At 37.7% G+C, this 6,734-nt stretch overlaps 1 pseudogene; it reads left to right on the top strand.

The window, feature by feature from the left end:
* The first annotated feature begins 3,169 nt into the window (after positions 1-3,169).
* Positions 3,170-6,542, top strand: LOC122059776 (annotated as a pseudogene).
* Positions 6,543-6,734: the final 192 nt, after the last annotated feature.

Genomic DNA, 6,734 nt, shown 5'->3' with positions numbered 1-6,734 from the left:
AAAAATGAACAACACAAAATATGCTAGTGTTTCCTATGTCTCTCTCATAATGAAATATTCTCTTACGGGAAGAGAGATAGAGAGTGTGTATGTTTGTTTGATAAAGGGCTTTGCTAATGATATATTTACCCTTCTCTCAATTAAATGACATATTTACCCCTCACTCAATGAAATGACTTATTTACACTTGAAAGTAGGGGGTCAGTCGGTTGGTTCAGTTCGGTTTCGATCGTGTTGAATCGGATTTGATCTAGGAATGAGGGAGACCAAAACCAATCCATTAAGGAACTTAGATTTTGATCGGTTTTGGTTTCGATTCTATTTGATTTCAGTTTATTTCGGTTTTTCAATATCAAGTTAATATTGGTTTAGATCGGTTGATTATTGGACTTGAACCATAATGATATCTTACATCCATAACCCGTAGTGATAAAAGATTTGACGAAAACACTTTAAATTTATGATTAAATCATGTTTTATCATTGTAAATGAAAGATAACTAATATTGAATCCAATGGATAACTAATTACTAAGAAGATAACTAATATAGAAATCACAAAATAAACCCTATTATCCAATCATTCATTTAACTATCCAACTAATTTTGTACAGTGAACAAGAAATTCAATGGAATCATTTTTACAATTTACAAATCAATTTCTCTATTCATAACCTCATATTCATTGATTTGTAACAATTCCCCATACAATAAAAAATATTATCACTAATATTATAAAAAATGGATAATCAATTCAACAATTTATAATCTCATAATCATTAATTTTTTTATCGGTTTATTTGGTTCGGTTATTGGTCAGTTCGATTTGAACTAGTTCCAGCCGGCCCCAACATACCTCAGTCCAAAACCAATCCAATAAGGATCAGTTTGGTTCGATCCGGGATTTTTTGATGGATTTTCGCTGGTTTTTTCGGTTCAGGCTAGGCTTTGACACCCCTGCCTGAAAGATAGCCTACATAGGGCAGTTGAAACTTGAAAGTTAAAGGACTTTACTAATGACACAAGTTTCCAATTCAATTCGGCGAGGCCAACCCTACTCTGATTCAAGACGCTTTAGTCTTCTCACATCGATACTTGGAAGGTAATTATGAAGCATGGTTTCTAGTATTGGTATTGTATTGGTCGTATTGGTCCTATCGTATTAGTATCGGTTGAGATTGATAACGATATCTGCTTGAATTGGATCAATTACCCGTTTTCATGAGTAAAACAGTAAAAAATGTATTTTATTTATTTATTTATTTATTTTTTAAAAGCAAAAGGCAAAAGTGACTTATATGCACCAATTTGATCTGAATCGGTATCAAATCCTAAATGAATCTGACCAAGAGAGGCTCGGAAACAAGTTATAAAAAAAAAAAGGCTTCCTAGATGCTGGGCAGTCCTATAGAAAATGAAAAAGCCAATATGGTAGTGAAGAATCTCCAGCCGGAATATGCTTGAAGTTTCTTTTATGTTTAGAATGGTCTCTCTTTATTTGGGATTGGTCGAGTTTACTAAATTCTAGTGGTTGAAGGTCTCCATGGGGATGAGGTGAGGTAGAGGTGATGATCAACAATCTTAGTTCAATGTTTTGGGGGAGAAGAGGAGAAGTTCAGCGCTTTAGGGGAGAAAATCGAGTCTAATTTGATTAAAAGTGCTCGAGTACGGATTGAAAAGCTCTCATGCATGGCTAGGTTTTTTGGGGGTAGAGGATTTTTAAAGACATGTGTCACATACGTAGGCCCCTATAGACACTATTTGGGTGATGCCGTCTATGGAGAGGAGCCGGATCCCATCAATTTAGGGAAGAAAGAGCAATATGTGGTCCCTCTCTTGTAACCCCAAAATAAAATACCAAAATAGAAGGAAAAGGATAAGAAATAATAACCAAAGGTCAGTTTTTGGGTTTTCTTTATAACAAACATCAAAGAATACAAGAAAGTATTCCCATTGCAAAGAAACTTCTTCAGTGATTGGGATTAGAATTCAAGACAAGTGATTAGAATACAAGCATGCATGCTTGAGGATTGAGGAGGATCGAATTCTAGATTTCAACTCTTTGTTTTTGTTTTTGGGTATCCAGGGACTTTCAGCTTCATTAGTCATGTCCTGTGGATTCACACTGACCCATAGCTGTATGGATCGGTTCATATCACATTTGAATGAGAACTATTCAACTTTCACTAAAAACAATAAAGAACATTAAACACTCTGATTAAAGATCCCTTGCCAAAGAGAGAAGCTTTTACATTTTTTAACGCTCTCTCTCTCTACCTCTCTTTCAGTCTTTAGTCTTTAGTCTTTGGTCTTTAGTCTTCTTCCCTCACTCATGTAAAAGCTTTCCTATTCGAGTAGCTGGATTTCTCATTTAAGTTTTATTATATAGCCATGTGCCTCTGCTTTCCCTTTCGGATCCTTATTTAAGTTTTTGTTATATAACCATTTGACTTTGCTTTCCCTTTCGGCTCCATTTGTTTCGATTGCAAAATTTTCCAATGAAAACTGAAAATAGGATATCAAATATTAATGTAATATTTTCAGCTTTTTGTTTGTAAAATGGAAAATACTTCCTTTGCTTTCAACTCTCATAGCTTATTATATAAAAAAAACGAAACTCTCACAGCTTCCCGATAACCCATTATCCCACATATCTACATGAACCATAACCCCCAACATAAAGTCAAAGAATAAAAAAAAAAAAAAATTAAATGTGCCCTTTTTCCTTCTTTTTTTTTGGTAGAAAAATCTTCTCACTTCACCACAAAAAATAAAATCGCGAATCTGTCCACCATTATAAAATAAAAGCTGATCAATTATTATTCCTATGCTCCAAAGTCCAAATAGGTTTGGGATTTTCCACTCTGCAATTCAAGTCTGCACTGAAGTTGTTCCTATCTCTTGTTTTGATGGTAACATTGTGGGCGAGGGAGAGTTTTTTCTGGGTTTCTCTCTATCTAGAGGTTCTAATTGTATTGTATGAGGTGCCATCTTCTCCATTTTCTCTGTCGCAGGTGTTTGATAGTTTGACTGAGTGGCGTTCTTTTGCTGCTGTTCTTCCTAAACTCTAGAATATTGTTTCAGCTGAGCCTAAAGTTCACATTTTTATCTCCTTCCTTTTTTCAATTCCATCCCAATTACCAACCCTTTCGTGTGAAATTTCTTCCCGTGATGGGTGTAGGAGAACTTAAATTTCTTCTCTGGATTCTCTCTGTGTTGTATTTGGTACTCTGCTCCTTCGGATTTGTAGCTGTAGACAATTACCTTACAGATTGCGGATCACCCACTAATACGATAGTGATGAATCATGTCTTTGTTGCTGATAACTCCCAATTCCTTAAGACCCATCACGATATTATGGGCACCACTTCGAATTCCATCGCTTCTCCTCTGTATCAAACAGCTCGAATCTTTAATGGAGCAATTTCGAATCTTTTATGGAGCAATTTCTTACAACTTTCCAATCCAACAGGGAAGGCACTGGATACGCCTCTACTTGTTCCCATGTCAATACCAAGAATACAATACGAGTATGGCAATCTTCTCTGCTACTGCCCAAAATTTCGGCCTCCTCAGTCACTTCCAAATACAGAACGGTTCTATATTCAAGTTCTCCCTGCCTTTAACTTCAGACAACCTCGTCCTCTCCTTCACCCCTGCCAACCAGTCCTTTGCCTTCTTAAGTCGCTTGGAAGTAGTTTAGGTCCCTGATATACTGATCACTGATGATGCCCAACCTGTTTATCCTGTAGCGGGATTTCATGGTCTATTGAACAAAGGGTTCCAGACAGTTTGGAGGGTGAATATAGGTGGACCACTGATCACAACCCAGAATGACACCATTGGGAGAACTTAGGTTGCTGATCAGAATTTTCTAGTGAACCGAAATCTTGCCAAGTCTGTAACTGGGTCTGTCAATTATGTGCAAGCTAGACCGAGCAGGGATATAGTTCCTGATTTTGTCTATGGCACCAATATGGAGATGAACTTGGCAAATGCAACCAAACCCAATTTCAAATGACATGGAAATTCAATGTGGAAGCTGGTTTTCAGCATTTGATTTGATTTCACTTTCGTGATATCCTGAGCATAGTTAGCAAATTCGGATTCGGGAATTATTCGGACGGAGAATTATTCAGAATAATTCGGACGATTAATTTAAGGATTCGGTCAAAAAAGCGGTCAAAAAATCTTATTGGGTTTTTTTTTTTTTTAAAATTGTTTTTTTTTTTTTTTTTTTATTTTTATTTTTGGTTTTTTTTTAAAAAATAATGTTTAAATGGACCGAATAATTCGGTTTAATTCGGATTCGGTCCGAATTATTCGCGATTTATATTCATTTTGGAAAAAGTCGCGAATTTTAAAGAATTTTATTTTTAATTCGGATTCGGTCAGAATTTTTGATAAAATTCGGAAAAATTTGATTCGGCCGAATAATTCGCGAATTATTCTGCCGAATTGATAACTCTGATCCTGAGTACGTCTCTCCACGAGCTCTACTTCAATGTTTATGTTAATAGCTGGGCTGTTGCTCGAGATATTGATCTTAGTACTAGAACAGATGTTAAGTTTGTCTTGAATTCTTGATCCGTTTTGAAGATTGATCTTATCCGATATATTTTGATGGCGACCCAAATGGGAAATTTTTTGAGATCTGTGATGGAAACAAAGGGGTTGGGCCGATAGGCCCAAGCCCGGAGCCCATCACTGATCTCGTATAGGGGTGCAGGGGCGTACGGTTTGACCGAATCGACCGCGATCAGATGGATCGACCCGCGACTTGGAGTATATATAATGTACTGTTGCTTATTGAGAAAATCATTGTATTTTGGGGTTTTTCAGAGCTAGGGTTTCAGGGCAAGTTGCTTGGGTGTAATCTCTCTTCTGCATAGTGAAACATCTTCTTCTTCGCTTGAGGACGTAGCACACCACCTTGGTGTGTGAACCTCATTAAATTTCTATGTCGTGCAGATCTATTGTCTCTTTATTTTTTATGTTTCTTGGTGTTTGATCTAACAACAGACAATACCTTGGCTGCTCCCTATTATATGGACTTTGTTCTGGGTTCAAGTAATAGAACCACACTCTCCGTAAGTGTTGGGCCTTCTACTAGTATTCCTAGTTTCAGCCGGAATGCATTCTAAATGGATTGGAAATCATGAAAATAAGCAACTCTAGGGGCAGCCTTGATGGTGAAGCCTTTATCTCCCCACATGGTTCAAAGAAGGTTGGTTTGATTGTGGGTCTGGTTCTTGGGGTGTTTGCTATGGTATTTTTGGTTACCATCCTCTTCTTCATACTGAACAGAAGACGAAAACTAGCACATGATCACCCTTCAAAATCATGCTTTCTTTCCTCCTTGAATGGAGGAGGGAATACAACTCACATAAAGGTTGGTCAATTCTCTAATGGAACTATATCTAGTACCACCTTAGAAAATGGTTTTCGTTTTCCTTTTGTGGCACTGCAAGAGGCCACAAACAACTTTGATGAGAGTTGGGTTATTGGGGTCGGTGGATTCGGGAAAGTATACAAGGGAGTTCTGAAAGATGGAACAAAGGTGGCAGTAAAGAGTGGTAATCACCTGTCCCAACAGGGCCTTGTGGAGTTCCAGACTGAAATCAAAACGTTATCTCAGTTCTGCCACCGTCATCTAGTCTCACTAATTGGCTACTGTGATGAGAGTAAAGAGATGATCCTAGTTTATGAGTACATGGAAAACGGGACCCTCAAGAATCATTTGTACGGCCAAAATCTTCCCAGATTGAGTTGGAGACACAGGCTCGAGATATGCATTGGATCAGCCAGAGGACTTCACTACCTTCATACTGGTTCTGTGAAGGCAATTATCCACCCAGATGTCAAGTCTGCCAACATCTTACTTGATGAGAATCTTATGGTGAAGGTTGCTGATTTCGGGCTTTCCAAGACATGTGAAATCGACCAGAGCCATGTGAGCACTGCAGTTAAAGGAAGTTTTGGGTATCTTGATTCAGAGTATTTCTGAAGACGACAACTGACCAAGAAGACAGATGTGTACTCATTCGGGGTGGTTTTATTTGAAGCCTTGTGTGCAAGACCTGCAGTTGATACATCCCTTCCAAGAGTGATGGCTGACTTGGTTGAATGGGCATTGCATTGGCAAAAGAGAGGACAGATAGAGCAAATCATAGATTCTAATCTTGCCAATAAAATTAGACCTGATTCTTTGAAGAAATTTGTAGACACAGCTGCAAAATGCCTAGCTGAGTATGGTGTTGATCGGCCCACAATGGGGGATGTGTTATGGAATCTAGAATATGCACTTCAACTGCAGGAGACAACCACTCAAAATGAAACCGACAAGAACAATACAGATCAGATAGGTGAGCTTTCCTCAATGGTGAACAATATCAGCAATGAGGAGACTAGTCTTACTGCTAAGCATTTTGAGTCATCCAATGTGGATGATATTTCAGGTGTTTCAATGAGTATGGTGATCTCCCAGCTGGAGAAGCTGAAAGAAGATAGAAGGAAAGAGGTTTTATGCAACTGCAGATATTAGCCTTATGTTTGTGATATCAAGTAGACCAACAAACAAAATGCTTCACTAGTTTCGCCCATAGTTGGCAAATTCGGATTCGGGAATTATTCGGGCGGAGAATTAATCGATTGATTAATTTAAGGATTCGGTCAAAAAAGCGAATATGACGTTTTGTTTTTTGTTTTTTTTGTTTTTTTTGTTTTTTCTGTTTTT

This window comes from Macadamia integrifolia, chromosome 13 (assembly GCF_013358625.1).
Source record: "Macadamia integrifolia cultivar HAES 741 chromosome 13, SCU_Mint_v3, whole genome shotgun sequence".
In the NCBI taxonomy this organism is placed as follows: domain Eukaryota; kingdom Viridiplantae; phylum Streptophyta; class Magnoliopsida; order Proteales; family Proteaceae; genus Macadamia; species Macadamia integrifolia.
The sequence above is the reverse complement of the archived record's forward strand: the minus strand, read 5'-3'. Positions and strand labels throughout refer to the sequence as shown.